The sequence below is a fragment of the Thalassophryne amazonica genome, chromosome 14 (assembly GCF_902500255.1).
Source record: "Thalassophryne amazonica chromosome 14, fThaAma1.1, whole genome shotgun sequence".
Classification (NCBI taxonomy): domain Eukaryota; kingdom Metazoa; phylum Chordata; class Actinopteri; order Batrachoidiformes; family Batrachoididae; genus Thalassophryne; species Thalassophryne amazonica.
Window position 1 is genome coordinate 56576097 of NC_047116.1, and position 22001 is coordinate 56598097.

A 22001-nucleotide genomic window follows, 5' to 3' on the forward strand; every position below is an offset into this window, starting at 1 on the left:
TGGACGGAGTCCGCCATCTTTCTTGCCCACAAAAAAGAAACCTGCACCCATCGGGGAGATGGAATTCCAGATCAGCCCGGCAGCTAATGAGTCCCGGATGTAGGTCTCCATTGATTCGCGCTCAGGACGTGAGAGGTTGTACAGCCTGCTGGACGGGTACTCAGCGCCCGGGACCAAATCAATGGCACAATCGTACGGACGGTGCGGGGGAAGGGTGAGCGCCAGATCCTTGCTGAAGACGTCAGCAAGGTCGTGGTACTCAACCGGCACCACCGTCAGATTTGGAGGGACTTTAACCTCCTCATTAGCATTTACACCGGGAGGAACCGAGGATCCTAAACACTTCCGGTGGCAGGTTTTGCTCCACTGAGTCACAACCCCAGACGGCCAATCAATCCGGGGATTGTGTTTAATCATCCATGGGAAGCCCAAAATCATGCGGGAGGTAGAAGGAGTTACAAAAAACTCAATCTCCTCCCGGTGATTCCCAGACACTACCAGGGTTACAGGTAGTGTCTTGTGTGTGATAAAAGGGAGAAGAGTGCCATCTACTGCTCACACCTTCACTGGCGAAGAAAGCGCCACCAGAGGGAGCCCTACCTCCCTTGCCCATCTGCTATCCAGCAGATTCCCTTCTGACCCCGTGTCCACCAGTGCTGGGGCTTGAAGGGTTAAATCCCCGCTCAGGATTTTAACTGGGAGTCGTGTTGACAGATGTGTATGACCCACGTGAATGTTTTGACCCCCCCTCAGCCCAGTTTCTAAGAGCGGGCGTTTTTGTTTTTTGACCGTTTGAGGCAGTCTCTCTGCTGATGCTCACTCGAGCTGCAGACAAAACACTCCCCGCGGACCAGCCTCCTCTGTCTGAATGTGGCCCTGCTCGTGTCCCTAGCACCGTCAGCAGGGGGAGCTGTAGCCACACGGAGCGCTGTGGCTGTGGAGCGTGGGGAAGACGGCTCTCTTTCGGACCCGGGAGGAAGAGGGACGGCTTGTGCCTGACCACGCCCTTCGCCTCGCTCCCGTCGGCATTCTTCTAACCAATTGTCCAATCGTATAACCAAATCGATAAGCTCAGCCAAATCCCGCGGTTCCTCCTTAGTCACCAGGTGCTCCTTCAGGACTGACGACAGTCCGTCTATGAAGGCGGCGCGAAGCGCAGTCATATTCCAGCCGGATCTTGCAGCCGTGATGCGGAAGTCGACTGCATATTCGGCTGCGCTGCGGCGCCCCTGTCTCATTGACAGCAGCACGGTAGACGCGGTTTCGCCTCTGTTAGGGTGATCAAAAACAGTTCTGAGCTCCCTCACAAACCCAGTATAAGAGGCGAGGAGCCGTGAACTCTGTTCCCAAAGCACTGTAACCCAAGCGCGTGCCTCGCCTCGAAGCAAATTAATCACGTAAGCCACCTTGCCGGCGTCGGACGCGTACATCACGGGACGTTGTGCAAAGATGAGCGAACACTGCATAAGAAAGTCCGTGCACGTCTCCACACAACCTACGTACGGCTCTGGGGGGCTTATGTATGCTTCAGGGGATGGTGGGGGGGTCGTTGAACGACCAGTGGAATGTCTGTATTCGGCACCGGGTCGGCAGGAGGAGGAGCTGCAGCAGCGCCCTGAACGCGCACTTCCACCTGCGCGGTGAGAGCCTCCATCCTGCGATTAAGGATGACGTTTTGCTCGGTTATCAGGTCCATCTCAGCGGTAAAGGCGGTGAGGATGTGCTGCAACTCACCAATCACGCCTCCAGCCGACGCCTGCGCACCCTGCTCTTCCATTGGCTGTCCAACAGATGGTTGACGCCCCTCGGGATCCATGACGTTGGCCGAGATATCCTGTTGGGGAAAGTGTAGTGACACGGACCCACAACAGGGGGCGCAAATGAACGGTCAATAGATGAGCCAAAAGGTAACAATTTAATGTTGTGAATGTGCACAACAAATATACAGACAATCTCAGAATCTGATAGCAGTCAGAAGGTGGAAAGTCACCTCCACCTCTAATCACACACTTGTGCAGGTCCTGTTAACCACTTATCTGGTTGGGGTGTGAAGCGAAGCCGTCGCTGATCACACCAAAACGCCAATCCCACAGATAAGGCAACACCCACAGGAAAACGGCTGCAACGAAGTTCAGACTATAAAGTCAGTGTTAAGTTCAGATACAGCAGAGAATATTACCTTCACAGGTAGATGATATCTCGGCAACGAGGTGGAGATGACGTCCGGTCTTTATGGAGTGAGATGATGTAGTGTAGATGGGTGACAGCTGTCAAGAGATAATGAGTGACAGCTGTCACCCCCGGCTGTGTCCGTGGCGGCAGCGCCCTCTCGTGCCTGAAGCCCGCACTTCAGGCAGGGCGCCCTCTGGTGGTGGGCCAGCTGTACCTCCTCTTCTGGCGGCCCACACAACAGCCAGCACCTGTTGAACATGCTTTTCTCTTTGAAAGCCAGAGGAAAATGGGACGTTCAAGACATTGTTCAGAAGAACAGCGTAGTTTGATTAAAAAGTTGATTGGAGAGGGGAAAACTTATACGCAGGTGCAAAAAATTATAGTCTGTTCATCTACAATGATCTCCAATGCTTTAAAATGGACAAAAAAAAAAAAAAAAAACAGAGAAGCGTGGAAGAAAACGGAAAACAACCATCAAAATGGATAGAAGAATAACCAGAATGGCAACAGCTCACCCATAGATCAGCTCCAGGATGATCAAAGACAGTCTGGAGTTACCTGTAAGTGCTGTGACAGTTAAAAGACACCTGTGTGAAGCTAATTTATTTGCAAGAATCCCCCGCAAAGTCCCTTTATTAAATAAAAGACATGTGCAGAAGAGGTTACAATTTGCCAAAGAACACATCAACTGGCCTAAAGAGAAATGGAGGAATATTTTGTGTACTGATGAGAGTAAAACTGTTGTTTTTGGGTCCAAGGGACACAGACAGTTTGTGAGACGACCCCCAAACTCTGAATTCAAGCCACAGTTCATAGTGAAGACAGTGAAGCATGGTGGTGCAAGCATCATGATATGGGCATGTTTCTCCTAGTATGGTTTTGGGCCTGTACATCGCATACCAGGTATCATGGATCAGTTTGGATATGTCAAAATACTTGAAGAGGACATGCCCTTGAAATGGGTGCTTCAACAAGACAATGACCCCAAGCACACGAGTAAACAGGAAAAATCTTGGTTCCAAACCAACAAAATTAATGTTTTGGAATGGCCTGCCCAATCCCCGGACCTAAATCCAATTGAGAACTTGTGGGGTGACAACAAAAAAGCTGTTTCTGAAGCAAAACCAAGAAATGTGAATGAATTGTGGAATGTTGTTAAAGAATCTTTGAGTGGAATAACAGCTTAAAGGTGCCACAAGTTGGTTGACTCCATGTCTTGCAGATGTGAAGAAATCATGAAAAACTGTGGTTATACAACTAAATACTAGTTTAGTGATTCACAGGATTGCTAAAAAAGCAGAACATAATAGTTTTGAGTTTGTAGCGTCAACAGCAGATGCTGCTATTACTGTGAACACCCGCTTTTCTACTTTTTTTTTTTACTAATAGCCCAATTTCATAGCCTTAAGAGTGTGCATATCATGAATGCTTGGTCTTGTTGGATTTGTGAGAATCTACTGGTACCTTGTTTCCCATGTAACAATAAGAAATATACTCAAAACATGGATTAATCTTTTTAGTCACATAGCACTACTATTATTCTGAACACTAGTACATAGAGATAAAGATAGACATAGATAGATAGATAGATAGATAGATAGATAGATAGATAGATAGATAGATAGATAGATAGATAGATAGATAGATAGATAGATAGATAGATAGATAGATAGATAGATAGATAGATAGATAGATAGATAGATAGATAGATAGATAGATAGATAGATAGATAGATAGATAGATAGATAGATAGATAGATAGATAGATAGATAGATACTCAAATTCTAGGTATTGCCTAGGTAATACTAGGTAATACCTCAGTAATGGCCCCCACCTCAATAGCAGGGTGTAGTGGCTGGGTTAAGGCATGCTGGGATATGTTTAACCTAATGTCTTCTATTTTTTTCTCAAGGTAATCCATGAAATCTTGTGCTGTAAAAGAGAGTGAACTACAGGTGGTTGTCCATGAATAAGTGTTGCCACTATGTCGAACAAGAACTTTGAGTTATGCTTGTTTTTGTTGATCAAATCAGTGTAATAGGTCTGCTTTGTAGCCAATAATGCATGCTTATAGTCTAAGATAGCATCATGCCACGTAAGGTGGAACACTTCTCATTTTGAACGATGCTATTTCCATTCTAGACCTCTTGCCTTATGCTTGAGGTCACGCAGGTAATCATTGAACCAAGGTGACTGTGATTTGGGGGAGTGCGGTTTGAACACAGGTGGCACAATCATGTCGAGTGTAGTTTTGAGCACTGAGTTTAAATTATCCACAAGTCTGTCTCCTGATTGGGTATTTGCCAAATGTGATGCTAAGACATCAGGCAGTCTAGCTTTGATATATGTGATATATAAGGTTATTGTTCCACTAAGCACAGCAGCGAAACTGTAACCTTAATAAGTGAGTGATCAGAGACCACTGATTTAATAGGCATGATGGCAATATTTGTGACAGCAATACCATGTGCGAGAACCAGATCTAGGGTATTTCCACTAATGTGCGTCGAGTCCCAAATGCTTTGGCAAAATCCTAATGCATCCACAATTTCCATAAATGAATTGCAGAGGAGATCAGAAGCCTTATTTATATGAACGTTAAAGTCATCAATGATCAGAATGTTATCTGCACTAGTTGACAAGTTAGAGATGCACGCAGCAAATTCATCTAAGAATTCAGAATATGGGCCAGGAGGCCTATATACAGTGACAAAGTAATACAGCTGATTTATATTCTTCTGACCTTGGCAATGCATAATATCCTGAGCAGAGTGGAGAATCAGATGCTCAAACGAGTTATAATTTGTGACCCCCAACAGCTAATACGCTAAACCTAGATTGATAAATAAGAGCAACATCCCCGCCTTGCTTTGCATCACAAGGCATGTGACTAAATGTATATGCTGGTGGGCAGGCCTCTTTTAAGGGGAGGACAACTGTAGATTTAAGCCAGGTTTCACATAACCCAATCATATTCAATCAATCAATTCAATCAATTTTTTTATATAGCGCCAAATCACAACAAACAGTTGCCCCAAGGCGCTTTATATTGTAAGGCAAGGCCATACAATAATTATGTAAAACCCCAACGGTCAAAACGACCCCCTGTGAGCAAGCACTTGGCTACAGTGGGAAGGAAAAACTCCCTTTTAACAGGAAGAAACCTCCAGCAGAACCAGGCTCAGGGAGGGGCAGTCTTCTGCTGGGACTGGTTGGGGCTGAGGGAGAGAACCAGGAAAAAGACATGCTGTGGAGGGGAGCAGAGATCGATCACTAATGATTAAATGCAGAGTGGTGCATACAGAGCAAAAAGAGAAAGAAACAGTGCATCATGGGAACCCCCCAGCAGTCTACGTCTATAGCAGCATAACTAAGGGATGGTTCAGGGTCACCTGATCCAGCCCTAACTATAAGCTTTAGCAAAAAGGAAAGTTTTAAGCCTAATCTTAAAAGTAGAGAGGGTGTCTGTCTCCCTGATCTGAATTGGGAGCTGGTTCCACAGGAGAGGAGCCTGAAAGCTGAAGGCTCTGCCTCCCATTCTACTCTTACAAACCCTAGGAACTACAAGTAAGCCTGCAGTCTGAGAGCGAAGCGCTCTATTGGGGTAATATGGTACTACGAGGTCCCTAAGATAAGATGGGACCTGATTATTCAAAACCTTATAAGTAAGAAGAAGAATTTTAAATTCTATTCTAGAATTAACAGGAAGCCAATGAAGAGAGGCCAATATGGGTGAGATATGCTCTCTCCTTCTAGTCCCCGACAGTACTCTAGCTGCAGCATTTTGAATTAACTGAAGCTTTTTAGGGAACTTTTAGGACAACCTGATAATAATGAATTACAATAGTCCAGCCGAGAGGAAATAAATGCATGAATTAGTTTTTCAGCATCACTCTGAGACAAGACCTTTCTGATTTTAGAGATATTACGTAAATGCAAAAAAACAGTCCTACATATTTGTTTAATATGCGCTTTGAATGACATATCCTGATCAAAAATGACTCCAAGATTTCTCACAGTATTACTAGAGGTCAGGGTAATGCCATCCACAGTAAGGATCTGGTTAGACACCATGTTTCTAAGATTTGTGGGGCCAAGTACAATAACTTCAGTTTTATCTGAGTTTAAAAGCAGGAAATTAGAGGTCATCCATGTCTTTATGTCTGTAAGACAATCCTGCAGTTTAGCTAATTGGTGTGTGTCCTCTGGCTTCATGGATAGATAAAGCTGGGTATCATCTGCGTAACAATGAAAATTTAAGCAATACCGTCTAATAATACTGCCTAAGGGAAGCATGTATAAAGTGAATAAAATTGGTCCTAGCACAGAACCTTGTGGAACTCCATAATTAACTTTAGTCTGTGAAGAAGATTCCCCATTTACATGAACAAATTGTAATCTATTAGACAAATATGATTCAAACCACCGCAGCGCAGTGCCTTTAATACCTATGGCATGCTCTAATCTCTGTAATAAAATTTTATGGTCAACAGTATCAAAAGCAGCACTGAGGTCTAACAGAACAAGCACAGAGATGAGTCCACTGTCCGAGGCCATAAGAAGATCATTTGTAACCTTCACTAATGCTGTTTCTGTACTATGATGAATTCTAAAACCTGACTGAAACTCTTCAAATAGACCATTCCTCTGCAGATGATCAGTTAGCTGTTTTACAACTACCCTTTCAAGAATTTTTGAGAGAAAAGGAAGGTTGGAGATTGGCCTATAATTAGCTAAGATAGCTGGGTCAAGTGATGGCTTTTTAAGTAATGGTTTAATTACTGCCACCTTAAAAGCCTGTGGTACATAGCCAACTAACAAAGATAGATTGATCATATTTAAGATCGAAGCATTAAATAATGGTAGGGCTTCCTTGAGCAGCCTGGTAGGAATGGGGTCTAATAAACATGTTGTTGTGAAAGTGTTGGAACACGGACCCACAACAGGGGGCGCAATGAACGGACAATGGAGAAAGTAAATAACAAGTTTTACTGTCGTGAAAGTGCACAACCAATGCAACAATTGACAATTTGGGTTTACACCGAATTCCACTGGTGTCGTGTGGGCAGGCTCGAAGGTAGGAGACGTCCGTCCAAGTCGAGCCGGAACCACCCAGATTTCCCCTGCCACCGAACCCTGGAAATACTGGAACCGCCAAGTCCCAAATTCCCAGGTGGCCACTGCCTCCGCTCGTCGGATCCGGTACTGCTGGCAAGAGAACAAACACACAGGTGTGGATGCGGCTGCACCCAGTACACAGAGAGGGAAGAAGCTGACTCCACCTCACGTCAATACTGCAGAAAGGTGAGTACTTATCTTTTAGTAGTCAGCTGTTCTGCAAAACTCAGAGAGACAATATAATGTAGCAGAGAATCGTTACCTCTAACGTAAGGCGATATCTCGGCACTGAGGTGGAGACGCCGTCCTCCTGATATACCTCTGTGCTGAGTGGAACAGCTGTGTCTGGTGATGGGTGACAGCTGTCACCCAGGCTACTCCCATAAGGCGGCAGCGCCCTCTGGTGCCTGGAGCCCGCACTCCAGGCAGGGCGCCCTCTGGTGGTGGTGGGCCAGCAGTACCTCCTCTTCAGCGGCCCACACAACACATGTTGATGGTTTGGATGAAGTAACTAATGAAAATAACTCAGAACAATCGGAGAGAAAGAGTCTAACCAAATACCGGCATCACTGAAAGCAGCCAAAGATAACGATACGTCTTTGGGATGGTTATGAGTAATTTTTTCTCTAATAGTTAAAATTTTGTTAGCAAAGAAAGTCATGAAGTCGATATCTTCATATCATATCTATGTGATGATCAATAATTAGATCATTTAATCAACAATGATTTTGAGGACAGTGATCTTATGCTAATGAGACCCAGACTAAGGACCTCAGTGGGGTTGACAGTTGACAGACAACTGTTTGGATTTAGGGGTGGTTCCAGAGTAGCATATATAAGATGCCTATAAGAAAAGTTTAGGTTTGAGACATTCCACGCGCGTTGTAGGTAGCAGACACGAAACCTTTGCTATTGCTGGAACAACCACTGGGCCATCCTCAATTTCAACATCATCCAATGTAGTAATGGGTATTAAATTTACAAAGCATATCCCTCTATGATTTTTATGGACACGTCTACTGAAGCAGGCCACAGTCTCAACTTGTTGAATTTCCCTGCCTGGCAGATAAACTGCACTGTCGCCATAGTGGATTTTCTGTACTAGTTTCCCCACTAAGCTAATGGATTCCAAATCCACATTTGTCATAAGCTTTGCAGGGTCTCTAATCATCTGCTCTGTGGCCTGCTCTAAATTCCTAATGTTACCCTCCCTGTAGAGCTCTATCTATGTTCGCAGACAAGATGGCAGCATCTTCCTCAGTAGGGTGAAGGCTGTCCGGCATCAGCAAGCCACAGAGGCCCCAGAATGAAGGCCAGTTATCAATAAAGCCAAAGCCTTGCTGTCTACAAAATTGTGCCAGCCACCTATTTAATGATGCCAGCCTGCTAAATGCCTCATCAGTACCCCGGGAGGGGAGGTGACCAGAGACTATTAATCGATGCCGACACATCTTTCTGGCAAGGTCAGAAGTCCTCTCTATGTCCATTTTTGTGACCTCTGAGTGCTTCATCCTGATAACGTTGGTGCCGTAGAATCCTCTATCATTAAAGTCTGGTGTTGGAGACAGGAGTGGAAGTCACTTGTGGGCTCAGAGAATTCACATCAGGCAATTCCAAGGGGGAGACCCGATTCACAGCTCATAGTGGCGCATGTGATCGGAGTCCACAAGCGGGCACCAAGTCCTACGCGGCTTCCTCTGCCTAGCCACAGTCCGAAAGCCGTCCTTCACAGCCGGCATTTCTAGGCTGATGCTAATGGGCTTGCTAGCTGGCCCAACACTAACCTCATCTGGAGTGCCCGAAACATCTAACTCCCCTGAGCTAAGAAGCTGCTCTAACTTACGAACATGGCTCTCTAAGAGAGCCACCCTATTTTCCAACATCACGGAGGATTTACGGAAGGTGTAAAGTAGGTAGTGTACTTTGTGCAATAAGAAATTCAAGAGTATAGCCAATCAGGCACAAGCTAACCAATAATGGATAAGCTAACCACTCCTAAGGCTCACACAGGATTCACACAGACGTAAATAAATCAGTTAAACTTCACAGCAGTTACACTGAAAAAGTAGCACAAGTATTAGACTTGTAGGAACAGTAAAAAAAGCCTCCTACAAGTAATAAAAGGAATGTATACAACCATGTACATCTGTCGGAAGCAAGTTGCCAGATCTGTGAGCCAGCATCACACAATTGATTCATATGATTCAGCAGTTCTATCTATCTATCTATCTATCTATCTATCTATCTATCTATCTATCTATCTATCTATCTATCTATCTATCCATCCATCCATTTTCTTCCGGTTTATCCGGAGTCGGGTCGCGGGGGCAGCAGCTCAAGCAAAGCCGCCCAGACCTCCCGATCCACACACACCTCCTCCAGCTCCTCCGGGGGAACCCCAAGGCATTCCCAAGGCAGCCGAGAGATGTAGTCCCTCCAGCGTGTCCTGGGTCTTCCCCGGGGCCTCCTCCCAGTGGGACGTGCCCGGAACACCTCTCCAGCGAGGCGTCCAGGGGGCATCCGGAAAAGATGCCCGAGCCACCTCAACTGACTCCTTTCGACGTGGAGGAGCAGCGGCTCCACTCCGAGCTCCTCTCTATCTCTATCTATCTCCATCTATATCAGTCTCTATCAATCTCTACTTATGTCTATCTATCTATCTATCTATCTATCTATCTATCTATCTATCTATCTATCTATCTATCTATCTATCTATCTATCTATCTATCTATCTATCTATCTATCTATCTATCTATCTATCTATCTATCTATCTATCTATCTATCTATCTATCTATCTATCTATCTATCTATCTATCTATCTATCTATCTGCTGCATTTTTCACAGTGCCTGCCTTTTGTAAAGGCCAGGAATTTGTCTTGCCCTGGAAGTGTCATTGCAAAATGTTTTGCATGTGGAGAGAATGTGCACACGTTTTATAATATTGTGTGCATGTTTTAAGCATTGTTTGAGTATAACAAGGGCACAAACTACTTAAACGTGGCCACAATTTGTAAAACGTGCACTCAGTATTGTCTTGACACATAAATCGTGGCTATTAGTCAACAAACCAGGACAGTGTACTACATTTCTCCATTAGAAATGGTTCTGGTCAGCGTATATCATCATGGTTTGGGTATGGCGCACAAGGACATATTGAGAACTCTAGCTACCCAGCATGGCATCATCTGGAGTTTAAGCACATTGAAAAGGATGCTGAGGGCAAAGCATCTCCCCGTCAAGAGTATGACAGTTTAGATCATCTTATGGAGTTCATTTTGAACGAAAGGAAAAGGTGCATTCATTTTATTAATTCGAGGGTCCAATTAAAGGAAAACGTGCGCTCGTTTTATTAATTTGAGAGCTCAATTAAAGGAAAACGTCCACATGTTTTATTAATTTGAGGGCCCAATTAAAGGAAAACGTGTGCACGAATTGTCACAGCTAGGAAAACATGCACATGTTTATTAAATTGAGAGCATGTTTTATTAATTCAAGGACTCAATTAAAAGAAAACGTGTGCACAAATTATCATGGCCAGGAAAAAATGTCACTTTCAGTGACCTCTCCCTGGCTCCTTATCTTACATCACAAAGAAAGACATTTAAATGAAAGCTGAGATGAATTTCAATTTTTTTAATGTCTAATAGCTTTTCTCAGGTCTTGCGAATTTGACACGTGCAACACAAAACATCACAGTAATTGGTGTTTGGGTGCTGCAAGGATCTTTATGCCTCCCTGTAAGAGCAGTCACTTGTCAGAGCTGTTTGTGTTTACCCGTGTATTATTGTGCAGTTTAAGATGTCTGTCTCAGTTAGATTGTGCACAAGCGTTTCCACAAACTCATTATTTAACTGTGTGGTCAGACATGCACAGGACACCTACAGTGTGGTTTGACCCGCACAGACATTTTCACAAATAAAATAGTTCCCTATCTGTATGCTGTTGTTCGCATACTCAGACACAAGATAAACAATAGTAAGACAAAAATAACATCAAATAGTTGAATTTTTTGTGTAAACTATATAAGTGATCCCTTTATAATGACTATTTATAAAAGGCATCAGATGGCTGATGCACACCCTGTGTGCTCCACACACATCAATGTACATGTACACGTAAATATACATGTGTCTGCAATGGTGATTTTGACTATGTACATGACTTCATCATGTGGCTTCTGTGTGACGTGGCTACAGTGCACTTTTCAGCACTGTAGCCAGGCTGACAAACAGTCAGAGCTCTATTGAGCCGAGTATTCCTTTAACTTTAACTAGTAATGACTTCATGACTTTCTTTGCTAATAAAATTTTAACTATTAGAGAAAAAATTACTCATAACCATCCCAAAGACGTATCGTTATCTTTGGCTGCTTTCAGTGATGCCGATATTTGGTTAGACTCTTTCTCTCAGATTGTTCTGTCTGAGTTATTTTCATTAGTTACTTCCTCCAAACCATCAACATGTTTATTAGACCCCATTCCTACCAGGCTGCTCAAGGAAGCCCTACCATTCATTAATGCTTCGATCTTAAATATGATCAATCTATCTTTGTTAGTTGGCTATGTACCACAGGCTTTTAAGGTGGCAGTAATTAAACCATTACTTAAAAAGCCATCACTTGACCCAGCTATCTTAGCTAATTATAGGCCAATCTCCAACCTTCATTTTCTCTCAAAAATTCTTGAAAGGGTAGTTGTAAAACAGCTAACTGATCATCTGCAGAGGAATGGTCTATTTGAAGAGTTTCAGTCAGGTTTTAGAATTCATCATAGTACAGAAACAGCATTAGTGAAGGTTACAAATGATCTTCTTATGGCCTCAGACAGTGGACTCATCTCTGTGCTTGTTCTGTTAGACCTCAGTGCTGCTTTTGATACTGTTGACCATAAAATTTTATTACAGAGATTAGAGCATGCCATAGGTATTAAAGGCACTGCGCTGCGGTGGTTTGAATCATATTTATCTAATAGATTACAATTTGTTCATGTAAATGGGGAATCTTCTTCACAGACTAAGGTTAATTATGGAGTTCCACAAGGTTCTGTGCTAGGACCAATTTTATTCACTTTATACATGCTTCCCTTAGGCAGTATTATTAGACGGCATTGCTTAAATTTTCATTGTTACGCAGATGATACCCAGCTTTATCTATCGATGAAGCCAGAGGACACACACCAATTAGCTAAACTGCAGGATTGTCTTACAGACATAAGGACATGGATGACCTCTAATTTCCTGCTTTTAAACTCAGATAAAACTGAAGTTATTGTACTTGGCCCCACAAATCTTAGAAACATGGTGTCTAACCAGATCCTTACTCTGGATGGCATTACCCTGACCTCTAGTAATACTGTGAGAAATCTTGGAGTCATTTTGATCAGGATATGTCATTCAAAGTGCATATTAAACAAATATGTAAGACTGCTTTTTTGCATTTAAGCAATATCTCTAAAATTAGAAAGGTCTTGTCTCAGAGTGATGCTGAAAAACTAATTCATGCATTTATTTCTTCTAGGCTGGACTATTGTAATTCATTATTATCAGGTTGTCCTAAAAGTTCCCTGAAAAGCCTTCAGTTAATTCAAAATGCTGCAGCTAGAGTACTGACGGGGACTAGAAGGAGAGAGCATAGCTCACCCATATTGGCCTCTCTTCATTGGCTTCCTGTTAATTCTAGAATAGAATTTAAAATTCTTCTTCTTACTTATAAGGTTTTGAATAATCAGGTCCCATCTTATCTTAGGGACCTCATAGTACCATATCACCCCAATAGAGCGCTTCGCTCTCAGACTGCAGGCTTACTTGTAGTTCCTAGTGTTGTATGGCTGGGGGGCCTGGCTGCCTTTTTGTTTCTGTCTTTTGTTTTTCCTTCCAGGTGGCTTGCATTTGGAACTGAGTGGCTGTGTTGCTGAGTTTATCAGGACCTCACCCTGATCACCTGAGGCTGATCACCTGCGGCTCATCAGGACTCACAGCTGTGGTGCATCTGCATGGATTGGAACATGGTGGCATTTAAGAGTGTGGAGTGCACAGTGTGTATTTGCCAGAGACTCGACCTTGTGACCAGACGGGTGAGATCGTCGTCTCGGGAGCCATCTCATCATCAGTGGATGCAGAGAATGTCCAGGTTTGATGCACGGTCTGTGAAAGAGGAGGGGGTGAGGTCTCACGCTCGTCAGCACACTTCCTGAGGTACGTTAGATTTTGTGACTAACATTTATACAGTCAGTAAATGTGGTGTCCCTCACACCTTATTATATTGAGCTGTACGTTAGTCATGTATCGGCTTCCACTGCAGTGGAGTTTTGTGAACTGGATGTTCCATGCCTGCAGGTTGGGAAGCTGATTAGTAATCAAGCCAGGAAGTGTTTGCTGTTTGTACACCTTTAAGTGTTGTCTCTGTGTGTAGAGTGTGGACTCACATAATGGTTCCTTCTTTCACAGACTCGGTTTGTTGCGGCCACCTGGGGGGTGTCGGCGGGGTCCTTGGGTCCGAACAGCTTCTGGCTCCGGACCGTTAGCGCTGCTGGGAGCGCACCACGCCAGACCGCACTTTGTTTTTTATGTATCACTGTTATGTATTAAATTCAGTTAGCCTTTGTACCGTGCTCTGCTTATTTCATACTGGGTCCTTCAAACGCTGGTCGGTTCTCCGAGCTGCGTCCGACACATAACACCTAGGGTTTGTAAGAGTAGAATGGGAGGCAGAGCCTTCAGCTTTCAGGCTCCTCTCCTGTGGAACCAGCTCCCAATTCGGATCAGGGAGACAGACACCCTCTCTACTTTTAAGATTAGGCTTAAAACTTTCCTTTTTGCTAAAGCTTATAGTTAGGGCTGGATCAGGTGACCCTGAACCATCCCTTAGTTATGCTGCTATAGATTTAGACTGCTGGGGGGTTCCCATGATGCACTGAGTGTTTCTTTCTCTTTTTGCTCTGTATGCACCACTCTGCATTTAATCATTAGTGATTGATCTCTGCTCCCCTCCACAGCATGTCTTTTTCTTGGTTCTCTCCCTCAGCCCCAACCAGTCCCAGCAGAAGACTGCCCCTCCCTGAGCCTGGTTCTGCTGGAGGTTTCTTCCTGTTAAAAGGGAGTTTTTCCTTCCCACTGTCGCCAAGTGCTTGCTCACAGGGGGTCGTTCTGACCATTGGGGTTTTTACGTAATTATTGTATGGCCTTGCCTTACAATATAAAGCACCTTGGGGCAACTGTTTGTTGTGATTTGGCGCTATATAAATAAAATTGATTGAATTGATTGATTGATTGACGTCATTATGAGATATGGAAAAAAGTGCTTTTTGCACCATGGTTTCCTTGACCTTAACCAAGATACTACAAATCAGATTACAATCCAGATTATGGTCTGGCCAAATTTGGAGGAAATCACTCGAGTAGTTTTTAGTTTTTAAGTTATCCTTTTTCCACACACACACACACACACACACACACACACACACACACACACACACACACACACACAGGGTTATTTTCATCTCTGCAATTACCACTATTATTGTCCCTGCTGGAGTTTAAAGGAATTGTGCCACATGACAGATTAGTCAGTTTAGTTAAGTGTCATGTTGCCATCACCATGAGTGAGAAGTGTAGTGTGTTTGATGTCTTCTGCCATGTCCACATTAATAAGACTAATATTTTTGGGTAAACTACAGATAATAGTTAGCAATACTGAACACAGGATATACCTGATATGGAGTTATCATCGGATTCCACCAAGCCATTGAAAAGCAGACCCATGTCATGTGAGGGCATTGCGGGCACTCAAACTGTTGTTGGCAGTAATGTACCATCTTGTTTTGCAAACCACCAATAAACTCCCATGAAGAAGAAGAAGAGAAGAGAACATGGCACATTCAAAGGAAAAGACACATAAAATTGACAGCGAAAACAGAAGATTTAATAATGACTGTACTGATAAATATGTGCACATAGAAAATGCTGAAGGCAATCCTATATGCCTGCTGTGTTATGACTGTTGCTCGGTGAATAAGGAATACAACGTGTGGAGACACTTCATTACGACTCACTCACCTTTTGACAATGAATATCCACTGGGTTATGCAGTGATGCCGGTAACGCGTTAACGCGTTACTCTAATCTAACCACTTTTTTTTGTAACGAGTAATCTAACGTGTTAATCTTTCCAAATCAGTAATCAGATTAAAGTTACTTCTCCAAGTCACTGTGCGTTACTATTATTTTTGCATTGTGGGTCGACAGCAGCATTAAACTTGGTCCGTGGGCAGGAGGTCGGGGCTCGACTAAACTGCCCACTTTAAGTGAGCTGTGAGCTTTTCATCAGCTACGACTCGTCCTCGCGTCTTAAAGCGCGGTGAAAACAGCACACCTGCACTGAGCTTTACAAAGTCATTTTTATGCTTTATTTTTCTCCTTTATTTAGAATTCTGAGCTGAGCCGCTCCGTATCGTCTCGTTAAAAACAGCTGATCCTCCGCGACACGTCAACAACTAACACTATTTTCCACTCAAATGCACCTAAACTCTCTTTCTGAGGACTACATGATGTGAAAACACAATAAAACTTTATTACCTGTAAATCTGGTCATGTTTTTTGCATAAATAAATGTTATCCATTCTTTGTGCTCAAACACCAAAGCAGGGTGAATCCAGCTGGAATGGGGGTGTGGGGCAGGGATGTGCCCCCTCCCCCACAACACCCCTAGATTAAAGGTCTAGTTTTGAAGCTGTTTTTTACAACTACTAATACAACTTAAAATAATAATAATTTTGACAAGTAAAATGTTTATAGAGAATTTAAATGTTAGAAAAATGTTAGAATGTAATAGTTACATTTATAAACAATGTAGGTTAGAAATTGCAAGTTTTACTGTTACAGTGCTGTCAACAGTTAAATATGAGGTCAAGAAAGATTATTTTACTTTTTATAAAACAAGTATTTATTTTCATTGAAGTCAAGAAAGGGTGACTATAAAGTGAGTTTTGGCAAAACAAGTATTATTGTCATGTTGAGGTGGCAGAGGGTTGTTGTCGACAGCTGGGGAAAGTAACTAAAAATGTAACTAGTAATCTAACTTAGTTACTTTTACAATTGAGTAATCAGTAAAGTAACTAAGTTACTTTTTCAAGGAGTAATCAGTAATCAGTAATTGGATTACTTTATCAAAGTAACTGTGGCAACACTGGGGTTATGATGCTCGTCAAATAAAAATAAAAGGACTTAATCTGAACTACAACTGGCGCACTGCAGTCTTCTCCCGTAGCTGCACTCTGCAACAGAAGACAACGGCAGCATTCCTGTGCATTGCGTGGGTCTTTGCTAAAAAGATAATGCCATTTACTAACTTTGAAACAGTGAAAGAATGCATTCTAGCTGCTGTCGATGAGGTGGTAGCAGAGAACCAGCTAAAACAGCAGGTAATGTCTTCAATCAAGTCAATCCCTCTGTCACATACAGCGGCTGCGAGACGAGTGGATGTTTTAGCCACAGATGTTTTGAAGAAAGCTGAATTCATGTCGCTGGCTGTGCAGGAGTCAGCTGACAACTCCGATATAGCACAACTTTATTTGTATGTGCAATTTTCAATGGTGACTGTTTCAAGGAAGATCTATTGGGCCTAATTCCACTGGAAGGACAAACAACAGGGGAATTAATTTTCCAAAAAATTGTAGCTTTTTTTAAAGACAACAGACTGGATTTGTAGCATGCAGGAGACTTGCTCAGGCTACATGACATTGATGAAGGGCCCATGCAGCTGGAGATTGTTGACATGCAGGCATCATGTGAACTGAAAGATGCTTTTAAGCAACAGGGCTGTGCAAAGTTTTGGACCAGGTGTGTTGTGCAGAGAAATTCCCCAAAATGAAAAGGTTGGCTTTGTGTGTGTTAGGACCCCTTCACACATAACGTGATTGAAGCCAACTAGCGCACGAAAGAGGAATTACATGCCATGCCGCCAACAACACCTTGTACACTTGTCGCTACAACTATTCACACACATCAGCAGCTGAAAGACACCAAGTGCCCAGTGAGAGCCCAAATTGTAGGCCAAATTCCAGGTGACACACACAAAAATCTAACGCCGCTCGCTGGACACTTAGAAAAGGTGTGGCCATTCGCACTGTCAGCACAAAAATAATGAACACATGACCACTTTCGATCTGGCTGTGAAATTTGTCTAAGTGCCCCCACAACTGTGGAGTTGCCAAGCAGAGTGTCAGCTCCCTCCTCAACACATGTGCCGTGCATGTGAATTGCGTGTGTGTTGCACTCTTCTGCTATCCCCCACAACACATTGTGGCATTCATGTGCTTTGCATGCCCCCTCGCTCCTCCCCCCAGTACATGTGGCAAGCGTGTTTTTTGCGTGCCCTCCCACCCCGCAACACATGCGGCATGCGGGGGGCACACTTTCATGGAATGCTGACATGTATGTACAGATGGGGAGCGGCTAGCAAGCGTGCACGTGAGGTGCCTCTCAGCTGATCACTCACTGACAGCTGGAAAATAAGGTTCAGTGCACATGACGTGTCACATTATAAACACAGAGACCACAGCCAGCACAGGTATAGGCTGCCAGTAGCTGTTGAGAGCTCTGATCCTGGACACCACAGCTATAATTTTCAATTTATTTTCCTTTATATCATGCCAAATCACAACAAGGTTGCCTCAAGGTGCTTCACACAAGTAAGGTCTAACCTTACCAACCCCCGGAGCAACAGTGGTAAGGAAAAACTCCCTCTGAGGAAGAAGCAAACCAGATCTCAAGCAGACCAGACTCAAATGGGTGACCCTCTGCTTGGGCCATGCTACAGACACAAATTCTGAAATAATTCACAAAATGAGCATACAGGAAATGTTGCCGGTGCATAGAATGGTTTCCGGAACATATACCACACTCATCTTTGGATGGAGCCATACCTCAAACAGAGAGAAAAGAAAAAAAAAACAAAATCAAGCATCAGAAAGAACAAATACAGTATAATTTGTCAGCATTAAGCAACAGGAAAAACAGAAGAAATACTAAGGAGCTCACCGGTCACTAGCCCTAAGCTTCACTAAAAGACCCAGAATTTAGATGAAGTTGAGGCTGTGGCACAAAAATGAAAAGAAAGAGTAAAAAGCGTAGAAACATACTATGCCAGTGTGCTAGCCATACAAAAGGGAAAATAAGTGCATCTTAAGTCTGGACTTGAAAGTCTCTACAGAATCTGACTGTTTTATTGATGCAGGGAGATCATTCCAAGGAACAGGGGCACGATAAGAGAAAGCTCTGTGACCCGCAGAGTTTTTATTCACCCTAGGGACACAAAGTAGTCCTGCACCTTGGGAACGCAAAGCCCGGGCCAGTATGTATGGTTTAATTAGGTCAGCTAGGTAGGGAGGTCCCTGTCCGGGAACAATTTTGTAGGCTAGTAACACACGTACTGTGTTTACGGACATGACCTCACAACTGTCCATTGTGACGCACGTGTGTGTGTTTGCTATTGTCACGTGGAAATACATAAAACATATATAGCTTTTGCAACGGGGTGGAGTGTGCACACAGTGCACACTTTAACAGGCTGTCCCAGGTGAAACGGATTGTCAGATCATGTGGACATGCAGCAGGTGATCTGAATGTCATGTCTGTCTGACAGGACGTGCATGTCCTGTGAGCGGCGGGCCGCAGGGCTATGACAAGCCAGCAGTGCAACAAATACACCACTTTCAGTCATGTATCACCAAAAATACGCCGTAACAAATGCGTTTTGTCAAATGCTGTTTTTTGCCATAATTAAAAACGACAGAAGCTTCCTCTTCATCTACATCGCCTAATTTCTCTTTTTTTAAAAATACGTTTATCTCCTTGTTGATTTTAGGCATTTTTCACCCTTGTTATAAGACAGTGATTGTAGCTCAGTGGTAAAGTTTCCATTTGTTAATCAGAGCTTTTGTGAATGGCAGATTTGAATCCCGCGAGTGGCACTTATTTTGAAAAGAAAAGAAATGGTTTGAGAGGGGAGCGAAAGAAGCATTGTATGTGAAACAGTTGAAACCCAGCCTTAACCAGGGAGGGGGTCTGAGACACGCTTTGTCCCCTGTTCACAATGGGGTACTCAGGTCAAAGCAGTTTCAGTCTTTTGTTCATGGTAATGAGTCATTCACGTTGTCAGGAGAGTCGTCAGGAGAGGTGTCAGTCCCATCGTTAGGAGGGACAGCTATCCAGTCATTAGGAGGGTGCTAACTAGAGCACAATAGGTGCTAAATAGAGCAATTGTTAGTCACTCGCCTATAGTAGTCTGCCTCTCGGTATGAGGGGTCTGGTTAGGTTTAAAACTCCATCTTTTGCTGGCTTCTGTTATTCTTCTCTACAAGAGTCAAGACAGAAGTCAGACTACCAGAACAAGAATTTTAGCTGAGGAAGCTTCTGTGATTAGAAGTGAAACGTCCTCACGTCAAGCAACCCAGTGCAGTCGAAGATTCAAGTTTCTCTACTCACAAGCATACTTAAACACCCTGTTTCTTGTCAGCATTTTAACGAGAGAGTGAGAGAGTGTGAGTGAGCGAGAGATAGTACTGTGTCTGTGCTCTTTTTTTTTCAAGACCTGTGGTTTCTGTTCTTTTTTCTGGATTTATGAGTTTATGAGTTCAATTACCTGTTCTGAGCACGCAGAGGCGATGCATGATCATGCAGCCAAACACACACTACACCTGTTCTCCAGCTGATTCACTTTGGATGCACACACTCAGTTTTTGGATGTGTATAGTAGCGCCGTGTTGTGCAGACTTGCATGCAGTAGTGCCGTGTTAGCGCAGACCTGCTTAAAAACTGTACTTTCTGCATCGAGCGCTCTACGCAGAAAAAATTAAACAGGTTTAATTTTTTTGCATCCTCCTTGCATAGACCTCAGCATACTGCTACGTAGGGAGCAAAAACTCAGCGTAGAGCTGCATATCTCAGTGTAGATGGTATCCCACAATATGCAATTCTATGTTGGCCCCGGTGTGAAAGGGGCTTAAGCTAGAAAATGGTTTTGTTTAATTTTTATTTGCACTTAAAACAGTCGTTACTGTTGTGACTGTGACGTGATTTTACCAGAGGCTTCTAATGTTGGTTGAAACCTGCACTTAAAGTGTGGCTTTTGATGTTCTTTTAAATAAAAAGCAAAAAAGAAATATAGTGGCATTTGTCTCAGTTGTACATCCGAGAGTAATAGTACAGGTTAGGAGAATGTCCGGCCCACAGGTCATAACATTCTGACAAATTTGGTCCCCGGAAAGATATAGCTGAATAGCCCTGCTCTAGAGGCTCCGAAGGAGGGACCCGTGGAACAATGTGTCATTTGGACACAAGCTAGGGACTGATCACCCCCGGCTGGTTGGCCCAGGTGAGGGTGTATGAAGATCAAACACCCTATGACCCTGGGTTCTTCACTGATGATGTGTCCAAGTATCACTGGAAGGTGTATTCAACTCTTATTTCACCTGGCTTAGCCAGTGACCTCCAGGAAAATCTGCATGACACCCACAAATTGAGTGGTGAAAGTTGGAGAGACAGAATACAGCTCAGAGAGACTGCAACTGAGGCAGGAAGGGCTAGCCCCCCAACCTACAGCTCCCGAGAGGGAGCACCCAACCACCCAGCTACAAAGTTTTTCAAAGAAAGATACCCCCAGCGATGCCGGGTGGGGGGGGGAGCATGAGCATCCCAAGCTGACTGAACCACCAGCAATGATCCAACCAAGTGGACAATGGATTACGAATGCAGTCTGCATTTGCAGCAAGGTCTGCAAAAACCACAGAGGCCTGAAGATCCACCAGGCAAAGATGGCCCTACGTTCAGGAGTAGCAGTTGCACTGACTGCAGAATCTGGTGATTCGGAGGAGGTGCCAGGGCTGGAACCACCCCACAGTACCCGGAACTTCCAAGCAGCACAAGATCCCCCCCCATGCAGGTAACCGGTATAGTGACGAATGGTGTGGCCTCCTGCAAACAACAAGGAGTGGCTAAAACTGGATGAGTTTTGTTCACAAATCTGTCTAAACCTGTGTTAGTGAGCACATCTCCTTCACCGAGATAATCCATCCCACCTCACAGGTGTGGCATATCAAGATGCTGATTAGACAGCATGATTATTGCACAGGTGTGCCTTAGGCTGGCCACAATAAAAGGCCACTCTGAAATGTGCAGTTTTGCTTTATGGGGGAGCAGTCTGGGGGGTCAGAAAACCAGTCAGCATCTGGTGTGACTACCATTACCCTCACGCAGTGCAACACATCTCCTTTGCATCAAGATGATCAGCAGCCAGACGCCATCGACTGTAAGCATTTGCCCACTCTAGTCAGTTATGACGATGGACTGCAGTCAGGTCGAGAGCTCGATGAGGATGACGAGCAAGCAGATGAGCTTCCCTGAGACAGTTTCTGACAGCAGAAATTCTTTGGTTCTGAAAAGCGATTGGTGCAGCAGCTGAGTGAGGCTGACCTGGGCTGGTGTGGTTACACGTAGTCTATGCTTGTGAGGCCAGTTAGATGTACTGCCAAATTCTCTGAAATGCCTTTGGGGATGGTTTATGGTAGAGAAATGAGTATTCTATTCACAGGCAACAGTTTTGGTGGACATTCCTGCAGTCATCATGCCAATGGGACTGTTAAGCTCTGATGTAACGCATCACATGATAAATCTGTTTCTGGGTCCAAACAAAACACTTATGGTTATGTAAATTGA

General features: G+C 43.9%; 1 protein-coding gene and 1 long non-coding RNA gene across 2 annotated transcripts in view; both read left to right on the plus strand.

Annotated features, from left to right (window-relative positions):
- Positions 1-22001, plus strand: part of tmem163a (transmembrane protein 163a) — a 229535-nt gene that overhangs the window by 99914 nt on the left and 107620 nt on the right. The gene's annotated exons all lie outside the window — the stretch shown is intronic.
- LOC117524418 lies at positions 529-20590 on the plus strand. The gene is made up of 3 exons (XR_004564768.1): positions 529-541; positions 1976-1985; positions 20470-20590. It is a non-coding gene; the product is annotated as an uncharacterized LOC117524418 (long non-coding RNA).